General features: G+C 41.4%; 1 protein-coding gene and 1 non-coding gene across 4 annotated transcripts in view; one reads left to right on the forward strand and one right to left on the reverse strand.

Moving 5' to 3' along the window:
- The window catches only part of NT5M (5',3'-nucleotidase, mitochondrial), a 78,869-nt gene that overhangs the window by 30,464 nt on the left and 34,939 nt on the right, over positions 1 to 13,466 (forward strand). The gene's annotated exons all lie outside the window — the stretch shown is intronic.
- On the reverse strand, positions 684 to 785 carry LOC115894982. The gene has a single exon (XR_004055197.1). It is a non-coding gene; the product is annotated as a U6 spliceosomal RNA (small nuclear RNA).

The raw sequence follows: 13,466 nt of genomic DNA on the forward strand, positions 1-13,466 counted from the left end.
TCATCAATTACATTAGGTATATCTCCTAATGCTATCCCTCCCGCCTCCCCCCACCCCACAACAGGCCCCAGTGTGTGATGTTCCCCTTCCTGTGTCCAAGTGTTCTTATTGTTCAATTCCCACCTATGAGTGAGAACATGGTGCTGAATTGATTCTAAGCTTGATGACGCCCATGGTGGTGTCTTGGCCCTGCGTTTCCCGGGAGTACATGATTTAGTTAGGGCTTTGGAGCGGGGCCAAGGGTTTTCTGTGGCTTTCTGTGTTGGCACAAGGTGCAGTGCTGGTTTGGGGGTGGAAGCTTTCCTGGGTCCTCCCTGGGTGCCTGTGGTATAGACAGTGGGGAGCTCTCCCTGCACCTCCCGCAAGAATATTGACATATTTGCCAACTCTTTCCATCCAGGACCTGTCAGTCTCTCCAGTTCTCCATGTCCTCTCTTCCTTTTTTTTTTTTTGACTCTCCCCCTAAAGTTTGCTATTTCCTTCCCCCCTCCTTCCCCGCTCTCCTCCCCTCCTTTCCTTTTTGTCGAGTTTATCTTTGTTTGTGCCTTCCCTCCCTCCCTGCCTCCTGCCCGCCCTTCATTCCTTCCTTCCTTTCCTTTTTTGTTGAGTTTATGCCTTTGTTTTTTACTTTTATTCCTATTGTGAATGGGATTCTTTGTTCGTTTCATTTTTTTCTTATTTTTAAAAATATGGACTATTTGACGACTTTGAATGTCATCCTTACACATGAACCATGCTAATCTTCTCTGTATCATTCCAATTTTGGTGTTAGCACTGTCACTGACTATATTTTCTAATTACATAGTTTAAAAATATTTAGTTTGGAACTGGCTCGCTCCCTTACCATCCTCTCCTTAGCACTAATTCTCAGATGTCTTCCAAGCAGTCATATCAGCTGCAGATAACAATGCCTTTTTTCTCCATTCCAGGAGTTGTTCTTTTATTTCTGGTTCTTGCTGTTTTGTGCGTGTGTGATCCCAGTTGTGTTAAATGCTAGTGACACCTTGACTTGCTCTCACTTTACTGTGGGTGATTTTGGTGTTTTCTCATTAAATATGATGCAGAAAGTTGGCTTGGGGCATTGTTTTACATGTTAAGTCTTCTCCTACATTCCTTTGAGTTATTAGGATTTGGTGATGGGTTTTATTAAATGCCTTCTAGGCATGCTGTTATTGCTTTGATTATTGCTTCTCTTTTCACCCTGGAGTCTCCTCCAGGAAATTAAAGTATGTGTGTATTTGGTCTCCTGGGTATTTCTTCTGTGTCACATATATTTTCTCTGATTCTCGTGATCACTTTCATTCATGCTCTGTTTTTTCAAAGTTTATCATCTAATATGCTTTGCTTTGTATGTTTGTATGTTTCTTTTCTTCAACTATTGTGTTTTTAATCTTTAGTCTAATTTCTCTGCTTTCAAATTATTTCTTCTGCATGACTTCTTGCTCAAATTTCATAGCTATCAAATCTTGAATTTCAATGAGAAAGCAAATTGGAGATTTTTTTGAAATCTCCCATTTCTACCAGTAACTTTGTTTCATAGGTGCATATTTACTTGGAATCCTCAGCTGGTCCCCTTTTATGATCTTCCAGAGCTTTCCAGATAGATCTAGAGAGTTTTTTGTGATCACCTATCTTACAGAGGGAAGTCCAAAAGTCAGAAATTGAGAGACTGAGAGGGATACCACTGGAGAATGTGTGGTTATCAGGTTTTTTTTTTTTTTTTTTTTTTTAAAACAGGCTGCCCAGGCTGAAGTGCAGTGGCATGGTTATAGCTTACTGTAGCCTCGAGCTCCTGGGCTCCAGCAATCCTCTTGCCTCAGCCTCCCAAAGTGATGGTATTACAGGTGTAAGCCATGGTGCCCAGCCAGGTCATATCATTTATGCTCTGTTGAAGGAAGAGGAAAAATTTTTGCATTATCTGGGGTAAAAGTAAGGAGGGCACTAAAGCCTGAAGTACAATTTTGCCATTTTTTTCTTTTCTATGTATTTTGTTTTTGTTGTTCTCATTGTTACTTTTTTTTTTTTTTTTGAGATGGAGTCTCGCTCTGCCGCCCAGGCTGGAGTGCAGTGGCCGGATCTCAGCTCACTGCAAGCTCCGCCTCCCGGGTTTACGCCATTCTCCTGCCTCAGCCTCCCGAGTAGCTGGGACTACAGGCGCCCGCCACCTCGCCCGGCTAGTTTTTTGTATTTTTTAGTAGAGACGGGGTTTCACCATGTTAGCCAGGATGGTCTCGATCTCCTGACCTCATGATCCGCCCGTCTCGGCCTCCCAAAGTGCTGGGATTACAGGCTTGAGCTAGTTCTCATTGTTACTTTAGTGCCTGCTGGAAGGTGGCCTTGTCCTCCCCTTCTGCTTGCACGATGACCCCTGTTCTTATCAGCTGGCCATTGCTGTTTCCCTTGTGTGGCCTTCTGTGCATGCAGGCAAGGAGAAGGGAGCACTAGCAGGCCTTCTGAAGCTGCTCATGGCAGAGACCTCAACCTAGTAGTCCAGTTACCCTTTTAAGTGATGATTATTCTGTAAAAATGAAATTCACCAGTCCATATACATTACTGAAAAAAATCAATATAATGCTGTACTTGTAATGTAGAGAAGAAGTAATAGGCAAATAATTTCTAATAAAGTGACATATCAGTGTGTAAATGCTGGAGCCTGACTCCATTAGAAGACAGTCAGATGTTTGTACATTAGTGGAGATTGCTGTCTATAAGCTTGAATGCTACAAATGAGATTGACTCATGGGTGCAGTGTTGAGAATTCAAATACCAGGCAGTGTTGACATTAGTGACTTTGAAATGCTGACAGCTCAGGGTAAACATTTTGAATAAAGGAAAGTACTGTCCTTCCTTAAGTTACATGTTAGTTGCATTCCTAGAAAATTCAGTGTATAATGGCCATGCTGTGTGAAACTGTTTTGTGTTTCTCTGTAAAACAGAGTTAGATTCTGGACGTAGGTATTTATAAATGTTTTCCCATTCAGGAGTGCTGTCAGATCACAAGGAGGGAGAGGGGAAGCAGGAAGCAGGCATGCCCTTCATATTTGTAAGGCTTGGGGCAAGAGTATAGTGGAGGCCGTCTGTTTATTCACGATGTTCTGATAGAATTAAATATTCTAGTAAAGGAGATCAAGTGTCAGGGACTTCAGATGACCTCGTAGCCTGGCGATCTAATGACAATACTTTTCTTACTCATTTTCATTTTTTTTTAATTAGTAATGGGTGAATTTTGTGTGGTGAATTTTAGTTTTTCTTCCCAGCTTCCCCCAAGTTCTACTTTAGTATTTTCTCATTTTTATCACTTTGCAATTTGTAATTCTTCTCAAAGATTAAAAAAATTAATGATATTCAAATATAATTTTTAAAAAATTTTCTTCAAAATATAAATTAAAATCAATATAAAGGGTGAAATATATTTCATGTTTTTAAATTTTTTAATTTAATTTTTTATTTTTAGAGACAGCATCACACTCTGTCACACAGGCTGGAGTACAATGGCATGATCATGGCTCACTGCAGCCTCAAACTCCTGGCCTCAAACGATCCTCCTGCCTCAGCCTCCAGAGTTACTGGGACTACAGCCATGTGCCACCATGCCTGGTTAATTTTTAAAATTTTTTTGTAGAGACAGGTGCTCACTATGTTGCCTAGGCTGGTCTGGAACTCCTGGGCTGAAGCCATCCTTCCATCCTGGTCTCCCAAAGTGCTGGGATTATGGGTGTGAGCCTGGCCTGTTTTGTTTTTGTTTTTGTTATTTTGAGATGGAGTCTCACTCTGTCACCAGGCTGGAGTGCAGTGGCATCATCTCAGCTCACTGCAACCTCCGCCTCCTGGGTTCAAGCAATTCTCCTGCCTCAGCCTCCCGAGTAGCTGGCACTACAGGTGCGTACCACCACGCCCGGTTAATTTTTGTATTTTTAGTAGAGACAGGGTTTCACCATGTTGGCCAGGATGGTCTTGATCTCTTCACCTCGCGATTTGCCCACCTTGGCCTCCCAAAGTGCTGGGATTACAGGTGTGAGCCACCATGCTGGCCCTGGTCTGTTTTTTAAAAATTTAACTAAATGTATTAATATTTAATTTTTTTTATTTTGTAGTAATTATAGATTCTTCACATGCAGATGTAAGAAATATTACAGGTAGATCCCCTGTACCCTTTACCCAGTTTCCCCCACTGGTGATATCTTGCTAAATGATAATATAATATCACAACCAGGATATTAACATTGACATGATGACCTTATAGAACATTTCCACCACCAAAAGGGCCCCTCATATGATCCCTTTCCCTGTCCCTACCCCTTTTAGCCCTTGGCAATCACAATAGTTTGTTTTTCATTACTATCATTTTGTTATTTCAAGAATGTTATGTAAATGGAATGGTACACACAAAAGTGTATACACTTTTGGGATTGGCTTTTTTTTACTCAGCATAATCCTCTGGACGTTCATCCCTGTTGTTACATGTATGAAAGTTTGTTCCTTTTTTATTTCTTCCTGTATTTTATGGTATGCATGCACCACAGTTTGTTCAACTGCTCACCTGTTGAATCTGAGTTGTTGCCAGTTTTTTGCTGTTATGAATAAAGCTGTTATAAACTTCATGTACAGATTTGTGTGAACGTTTTGTGGGAGCATTTCTCTGGGGAAGATGCCCAGGAGAGCAGTTTTGAGGTCACAGGGTAGTGGCATGTTTAGTTTTTTAAGAAACTGCCAAATTGTGTTTCCAGTGTGACTGTATCATTTTACATTCCCACCAGTAATCTACGACTGATCCAGCTTTCCTACATCCTCGCCAGCATTGGGTACTGTAGTTACTCTTTTTTATTTTAGTCATGGGGATAGTTGTGTCATGATAGTTAATTGTCATTTATAAAATTTGCATTTTCCTAATGGCTAATGATGTTGAGCATCTCATGGGCTTGTGATCTGTATATCCTCTTCAGCAAAATGTTTGTTCATGTTTTCTGCCCATTTTCTAATTGGATACCATGATTTTTTTTTCTTTCTTTGAGATGGAGTCTCACTCTGTTGCCCAGGCTGGAGTGCAGTGGCACAAACTTGGCTCACTGCAGCCTCCACCTCTTGGGTTTACGCCATTCTCCTGCCTCAGCCGCCCGAGTAGCTGGAACTACGGGCACCCACCACCACATTCGGCTAATTTTTTGTATTTTTAGTAGAGACAAGGTTTCACCGTGTTAGCCAGGATGGTCTCCATCTCGTGACATCGTGATCCACCCGCCTCGGCCTCCCAAAGTGCTGGGATTACAGGCATGAGCCACCACGCCCAGCCAGATTTTTTTGTTTTAAGTGTTGAATTCTGTGAGTAGTCTATATATACTAGAAACTAGTTCTTTATTGGATATGTGGTCTGTAAATATGTTCTTCCAGTCTCTCTTTTATCTTTTCAACCTTATAACAGGGTCTTTCACAGAGCAAAAGTTTAATTTTGATGAAGTCCAACTTATTAATTTTCCCTTATATAGATTATGCTTTAGATGTCAAAATTATTTGCCTGGAGCCAGTTTTTTTTTCTCTTCTTTTTTTTTTTTTTTGAGATGGAATCATGCTCTGTTGCCCAGGCTGGAGTGCAATGGCGCAATCTTGGCTCACTGCAACCTCTGCCTCCCGGGCTCAAGCGATTCTCCTGCCTCAGCCTCCCAAATAGCTGGGATTATAGGCACGTGCCACCGCGCCCAGCTAATTTTTGTATTTTTAGTAGAAACGGGGTTTCACCATGTTGCCCAGGCTGATCTTGAACTCCTGACCTCAGGTGATCCACCTGCCTCAGCCTCTCAAAGTACTGGGATTACAGGTGTGAGCCACTGCACCCAGCTGCCTAGAGCCAGTTCTTTAAGATTTTCTCTGATATTTTTCCCAAAAGTCTTATAGTTTTACATTTACATTTAAGTGTGTGATCCATTTTCAGTTAATTTGTGCAAAAGTTGTGAGACTTGGGTCAAGGTTACTTTTGTTGTGGATGTCCAGTTGCTCCATTGTTGGAAAGGATATTCTTTCTCTATTGAATCGCTTTTCTACTTTTGTGAAAATCAGTTGGGGCTGGGCATGGTGGCTCACACCTGTAAGCCCACCACTTTGGGAGGCTGAGGCCAGAGGATGGCAGCCTGGACAACATGGCAAGATCCCGTCTCTACAAAAAATACAAAAATTAGCTGGGTATGGTGGTGCACACTTGTGATCCCAGCTACTTGAGACGCTGAGGTGGAAGGATTGTGTGAGCCTCGGAGGTCAAGTCTGCAGTGATCTATAATAACGCCATTGCACTCCAGCCTGGGTGACAGAGCGAGACCCTGTCTCTATTAAAAAAGAAAAACTCAGTTGGGCATACTTTTATTCTGGATTCTCCATTTTGTGTCATTGATCTATATGTCTGTCCCTCTGACAATACCTCATACTGTTGATTATGGTAGCTTTGTAATGTCTTGAAATCAGGTAGACCGATTCTTCCTACTTTATTATTATTTTCCAAAATTGTTTCAGCTAGTCTGGTTCCTTTGACTTCCCACATAAATACACCTACAAATAAATCTTCTGGGATTTGATAGGAATTGTGTTAAACCTGTAAATCAGTTTGGGGAGAATTGACGTGTTTTTACTATGTTGAATCTTCTAATCCATAAACACGGTATGGGTCTCCATTTATTGAGATCTTTGATTTCTTTCATCAGCATTTTGTAGTTTTCAGCATACAAACCCTGTACCTGCTTTGTTAGATTTACACCTAAGTACTTATTTTTTAATTTTGAGCAATTGTAAATGATACTGTATTTTTAATTTTGGTGTTTGTGTGTTCATTGCTAGCATATTGAAATGCAATTGATTTTCATATATTTGCCTTATACCTTGCAACTTTGCTAAACTCACTTATTAGTTCTAGGAGGATTTTTTGTTTGTTGTAGATTCCTTGGGGTTTTTCAATGTCAACAATCATGTCATCTACAAATAGGGACAGTTTTCTTTCTTTCTTTTTCTTTTTCTTTTGAGTCATTGTCATCCTCTGTTGCTCAGGCTGGAGTGCAGTGGCATGATCTTGGCTCACTGCAACCTCTGCCTCCCAGATTAAAGCGATTCTCCTGCCTTAGCCCCCTGAGTAGGTGGGATTATGGGCATCCTAATTTTTTTGTATTTCTAGTAGAGATGGGGTTTCACCATGTTGGCCAGGCTGGTTCTGAATACCTGACCTCAAGTGATCCACCCACCTTGGCCTCCCAAAGTGCTAGGATTACAGGCATCAGCCACTGTGCCCAGCCGGGACGGTTTTAGTTCTTCATTTCTGATCTGTATGCCTTTTATTTCCTTTTCATGTCTTATTACACTGGCTAGAAATTCTAACACTATATTGAATAGAAGTGCTGAGAGTAGACATCTTTGCCTTGTTCCTGATCCTAGGTGGAAAGCATTCAGTCTTTTTTTTTTTTTTCCTTTTTGAAGATGGAGTCTCACTCTGTCACCCAGGCTGGAGTGCAGTGGCACAATTTCTGCTCACTGCAACCTCCGCCTCCCGGGTTCAAGCAATTCTCCTGCCTCACCCTCCCAAGTAGCTGGGATTACAGGTGCGCACCACCATGCCTGGCTAATATTTTGTATTTTAGTAGAGATGGGGTTTCACTGTGTTGCCCAGGCTGGTCTCGAACTCCTGAGCTCAGGCAATCTGCCTGCCTCGGCCTCCCAAAATGCTGGGATTACAGGTGTGAGCCACCATGCCCGGCCAAGCATTCAGTCTTTAACCATTAATTATATAATGTTAGCTTTTGGGAGTTTTTGTAAGATCCTCTTTAGCAAGTTGAGGAATTTCCCCTCTATTCCAGTTTTTCTAAGATTTTTTTCCTGAGAAATGTCCCTCTATTCCAGTCTTTACCATGAGTGTATTTTTAATTTGTCTGATGTTTTTTCTGCATTGATAGATGTAATTATGTGACTTTTCTTAGCCTGTTAATATGGTAGATTACATGGACTGATTTTTTGTATCTTGAACCTGCCTTGTACCTTTTAAAGTTCAGTTGGTCATGGTATATGATTATTTTTATATATTACTGAATTCTATTTGCTAGCATTTTGTTAAGAATTTAAAAATCTGTATTCACGAGGGTCTGTAGTTTGCATTTTTTGTACTGATATTTTCTGGTTTTAGTATCAGAATAATACTACTTCATAAAGTAAATTGGGAAGTATTCCTAATTTTTCTTTTTTTTCTGGAAGAAATTAGGTAAAGTTTGTGTTAATTCTTCATTAAATATTTGGTAGAATTCTGAGTGAAATTTTCTTTACTTAGAGGTTGGTTGGTTTGGTGTGAAAGGGTGAGTTTAAAAAATTTTCAAATTCACATTTCCCTAATTGTTATAGGGCTGCTCATATTACCTGCTTGATATTGAGTGAGTTTTATTTTTCAAGCAGTTGGTCCATGTCTTCTAAACTGTCAAGTTTTATGTGTGTATAGATATTCATAGTATTCCCCGTAATCCTTTTGAGTCTGTGGGGTCTGTAGTGATACCCGTTTCATTCCTGTCATTGGTCATCTGTATTTTCTTTCTCTTTTTTTATTAGAAGTTTGTCAATTTTATAATTTTTTTTTCTGAACCAGCTGTTTGTCTCACTTGTTTTTCTCTACTGTTTCTTTTTCCCCCATTTCACTGAGTTCTGCTTGTCTTTATTATTTCCTTATCTGAAAAACAGAGCTAGTCTTACCCATCTCCTACAGTGTGAGCATTAAGTGAAATGACAAATACACGTGCCTAGGACAGAAGCAGAAGTGTAGATTATTTTGTAAAATGTTATTTCCCACCCTGCCCCCACCCCGAACTATCTCCCTTAATAGAATTGCCTACTTAGGAATCACGGCAGTTAAAAAAAAAAAAAATCTACCTGCCTCAGCGTGGAGTGCCTTGCCCAGTGTTTCAGGCTTTGCTTTTTAAAGACTTTTCTTTTTTTCAAAATCACGCTTGACTCATGTTATGTCTAGATTTGCATATACATAAATTTGAGAGGAATAAGAATAGTTTAGTATTGCAAACTACTCCTCAGCCACCATGGCTCCTGTTGCAAACACTGCAGTGATTCATGAACATTCCAGAACCACCTGTTGGGATGGAAAGAAAAAGAAAATGGAAAATGGAACTTGGTGCCTCTGGCAAAGTGTAAGAATGTATTGTATTCATCCTATCTGAAACCAGTTTAACAGGCTGAATCATTTGTGTGATCTGTTATCAAAGCCCCTCCCAGCTTTGCACTCCGTATTCCCAATCAGGCCAGTCTCCACTGTGGGCAGTGGTACAACCCACAAACCCTCACAGCGTTCAGACCCCGTCCCTTTCGTTTCAAGGACAAGGAAAAGAGATGTGAAGTGTTTCTTGGGGCCCAGATGGTGTTATTCATAACAGTTGATGGTTAGGGTTATAAGATTATATGTTCCCATATAGAATATTCACACATTATATCTAAGTATTACTTTATATATTTATATATATTTAAATATAAACATATTACGAACATACGTATATATTTATTTAATATAAATATAACAAAATATATGATAAATATATATTACATATTACTCGTGTATCTATAATAAAGCCACGCCTCCAATTTCAATCCAACCACTCAGGGTTCTTTCTAGCCTTGCCCCTTTCTCTGTTTGTAACCATCATCTCTGGTAGTAGTGAGAAACATGACTCTCATTATCCTCAATGTATGTGCCTATTTGCTCAATATGGCCAATCTCTCAAATCCTTCTCCCACCTGCCACCTGCACCCAACTCATTCCCCACCCTCCAGCCTCACTGACTAACCCACCCTTCTGCATGGCTCCATAACATGCTTTCACTGCCCCATATTCAGCTACCATGCTGACCCTTTGCCCTGGGAAGGGAAAGAAAATTGGGCACAGGAGCTTTTTAAAAATGGTATATTATAAAGCCAATGACATGTGGTTCTTCTAGTTGTTTGCATTATCAAAAAGCAGGATTTCCTGCTTTCTTATTGAGAAAGGTACTTCTTATTGCCTAGGAAAGTTTTATTTTTTTTTGAAACAGGGTCTCACTATGTTGCCCAGGCTAGTCTCCAACTTCTGGGTTCAAGCCATCCTCCTGCCTAAGCCTCCAGAGTAGCTGGGAATATAGGTGTGAGCCACTGTACCTGGCATGTTGCCTAGAAATGTTGAAGTGGGGCGAATGAGAACTGCTGTCTCTGCAGGTAACTTGGTCAAGTTCCAGTATCCCACACTCCCTTATGAAAGAGGAGAAAAGGGAAAGAATTATAGGATCCCTCCGTATAACAAGTTTTATGTTCCAGAAGAAAGTTCTGCTTTTCTGGTTCTGTACAATCATCACGTTGAATGGAAGGGAAGCTGGAGGTCTTTCCACTGAATTCATGGAATATTAAAGTTCCAGTCCTTGAACTTGGGTGTGACCTGAAATGTTCAAGTTTCTCGGTGGAAAACATGATCCGATCTCTTATGCTGCTTTTCCTGGCTGCTGGCACAAAGTAGATTCTCGGTGTTGTGTGTTCTCTTTTCCTGAAAGTTTGTGCATGTTACTGAGTTTGCCATTGAATTGTCGTTGTTTACATATTGATTTCCACTTCAAAAAGCAGTTTAATACTGTGAAAGTACTGTTTCTAAGCAAGTCACAGTACAGATGGTCAGAGTAGAAGTATGTACTCTTGATACTTCCCTCTTCCCCCTCGACAGTGGAATCTTGCTGGGATTTTCTCAGTGCTGTTTGGATGGGACATTTATCCTTATTTGATCAATCCCAAAAGGCAGCCCAGCTGTGGAAGTTAGTTTTGGAACATTAAGTCAAGAAGTTAGTTTTGGAACATTAAGCCAAGAAGTTTACAATAAATTAAATCAAATTTGTTTATGTCTTCATTTGAGATAGGGTCTTGCTCTGTTGCCCAGGATGCAGTGCAGTGGTATGATCATGGCCCACTGCAGCCTTGACCGCCTGGTCTCAAGTGATCCTCCCACCTCAGCCTCTTGAATAGTCTGGATGGACCACAAGCATGCACCACCATGCCTGGGTAATTTTTTATTTTTGTAGAGACAGAGTCTTACTATGTTGCTTAGGCTGGTCTTGAACTCCTGGGCTCAAGCAATCCTCCTGTCTTGGCCTCCTAAAGTGCTAGGACTACAGGTGTGACCCACTGTGCCTGGCCCCAACATATATTTAATAATCTACATTGCAGAGAATTATGTTAGGAACCATGTGTGGGGGACTTGCATTGTCTTACTTGTTCCAAAAAAAAAAAAAAATGAATAAAACTTAGAAAATGTTTACCTGATAAAAAATTAGAGTTTGAAATAACAGATTTTTTTTTTTTTTTTTTTTTTGAGATGGAGTCTAGCTCTGCCGCCCAGGCTGGAGTGCAGTGGCGTGATCTTGGCTCACTGGAACCTCTGCCTCCCGTGTTCAACCGATTCTCCTGCCTCGGCCTCGCTTGAACCTGGGAGGCAGAGGTTGCAGTGAGCCAAGATCGTGCCACTGCACTCCAGCCTGGGCTGGCAAATAAGACTTGCACATAGTCAATGCAGTGATGAGAAGACCATAAGAAAAGTCTGTGTAAGAGAGGGCACAGGCATGACTTTGTTCTGTCCTCTCACCCACATCCTGGCTGTGTGACCTTAAGCAAATTAACCCACCAACTACCACCATTCCTTCTGTTGGGAGGAGCCAAGTCTGTGGGAGTGGAAAAATCACTGAGAAGAAGCCAAACTCTAGGACCTTGCTGTAGAAAGGGCCTACACACCTTACTGTAGAAAGGGTCCTAGAGTTTGGCTTATTTTGGCTCCTGGGGATCACTATGTTTCCTTGCAAACCATTCCTCCGGGCGCGGTGGCTCACACCTGTAATCCCAGCACTTTGGGAGGCCGAGGCAGGCAGATCATGAGGTCAGGAGTTCGAGACCATCCTGACTAACATGGTGAAACCCTATCGCTACTAAAAATATAAAAATTAGCCGGGCGTGGTGGTGCACGCCTGTAATCCCAGCTACTCAGGAGGCTGAGGCAGGAGAATCACTTGAACCCAGGAGGCGGAGGTTGCAGTGAGCCGAGATCACGCCACTGTACTCCAGCCTGGACGGCAGAACTAGACTCCATCTCAAAAAAAAAAAAAAAAAAATCTGTTCTTTCAAACTCTAATTTTTTTTTTTTAATCAGGTAAACACTTTCTAAGTTTTATTCTTTTTATTTTTTTGGAACAAGTAAGACAGTTTACTTATTCAAAATGTAAATGATTATAGTGAAAAGTTTTGCTCCTGCCCTTTTGCCCAACCACCAAGTTCACCCACCAGTGGCGGGGAATGTGGTATCTTTCTAGAGCTATTCAGTGTGTCTGGAAGCAAAGGGATATCCTCTTACCTTTCTGTACACAAATATAACATACATGGACACAGCATCCTGCACTTGCGCGTTTTCTCTTTTCAGTGTATTTCAGTGTATTTGGAGATCATTCCTATCATTCCATAAAGAGCCTCCTCGTCTGGTCCCCATCTCTCTGGCACTTGTTTTATGATTTCTCAGTGGTTACTGGTAGCAGTTCATAGCCTCATTCACAAGTTATCTCAGTAAATATTCACAGTGTTTGGGTTTTAATTTCCCTGGGCCAGGATATTTACATTCATGAGATGGTTTCCTTGGACTTTAGTTCCTCCCACTAAGGTTTGAGCTATACTTTGCAAATGGGCAAAGACCATTTTTGGGTGCATATGCCTGAGGGAAGAAAGAAAAACAAAGCTGAAAGAGCATCCAGAGGGTTTGTCTTCACCATTGTAAACACCCAGCTCCTTTTCAGGGCTAACTTTTCAGACTGCTTTCCGGGTTCCTGCCCACTCCTGTTCTCCCAAGGCCGGGTGCCCTATTTTCAGTTTCTATATATGCCCTCATGTTTTCCTGAGCACATCAAGAACGCCTGCACAGTTACACTGGTTTATTTAGGAACCGTCCCCTTTCTTCTTCAGTCTGTCAGTTACTCATTTGGGGTCAGACTCACAATTCTGCGAATGTTTTAGCCTCTTGGAGGAGCATCGTGTGTGACGTTGGACAAGCTGCTTAGTGTCTCTCAACTGGTTTCCTCATCTATAAGATGGAGTTAATCGTGCCCATTACAGAGAATTGTGACAAGCAAATGAAATGACACATCTGAGGAACTAAGAGCAGAACCTGAAATATAGATATTTTTATAAAATGTGATTTTCCCCTCAAATCATCTTCCTTAACAGAATATCCTACTTAGGAATTATGGCAAAACAAAAACAAACCTAAAAAAATCCACCTGCCTTAGAGTTAGTGGTGTAAGCCATCAGGATGGCGGGGCACGGAGAGGGAAGTTGGAATACCGTGTGGTATAAGCCGTCAGGATGGCGGGGCACATGTCCCTTGGCAGCGCTGGTGGTGACGGCGGCCTGCACAGTCAGTCCCTGTTGACTGAGCGCTCGCTGCACGTATGGAGGGC

This window comes from Rhinopithecus roxellana, chromosome 19, assembly GCF_007565055.1.
Source record: "Rhinopithecus roxellana isolate Shanxi Qingling chromosome 19, ASM756505v1, whole genome shotgun sequence".
Taxonomy (NCBI): domain Eukaryota; kingdom Metazoa; phylum Chordata; class Mammalia; order Primates; family Cercopithecidae; genus Rhinopithecus; species Rhinopithecus roxellana.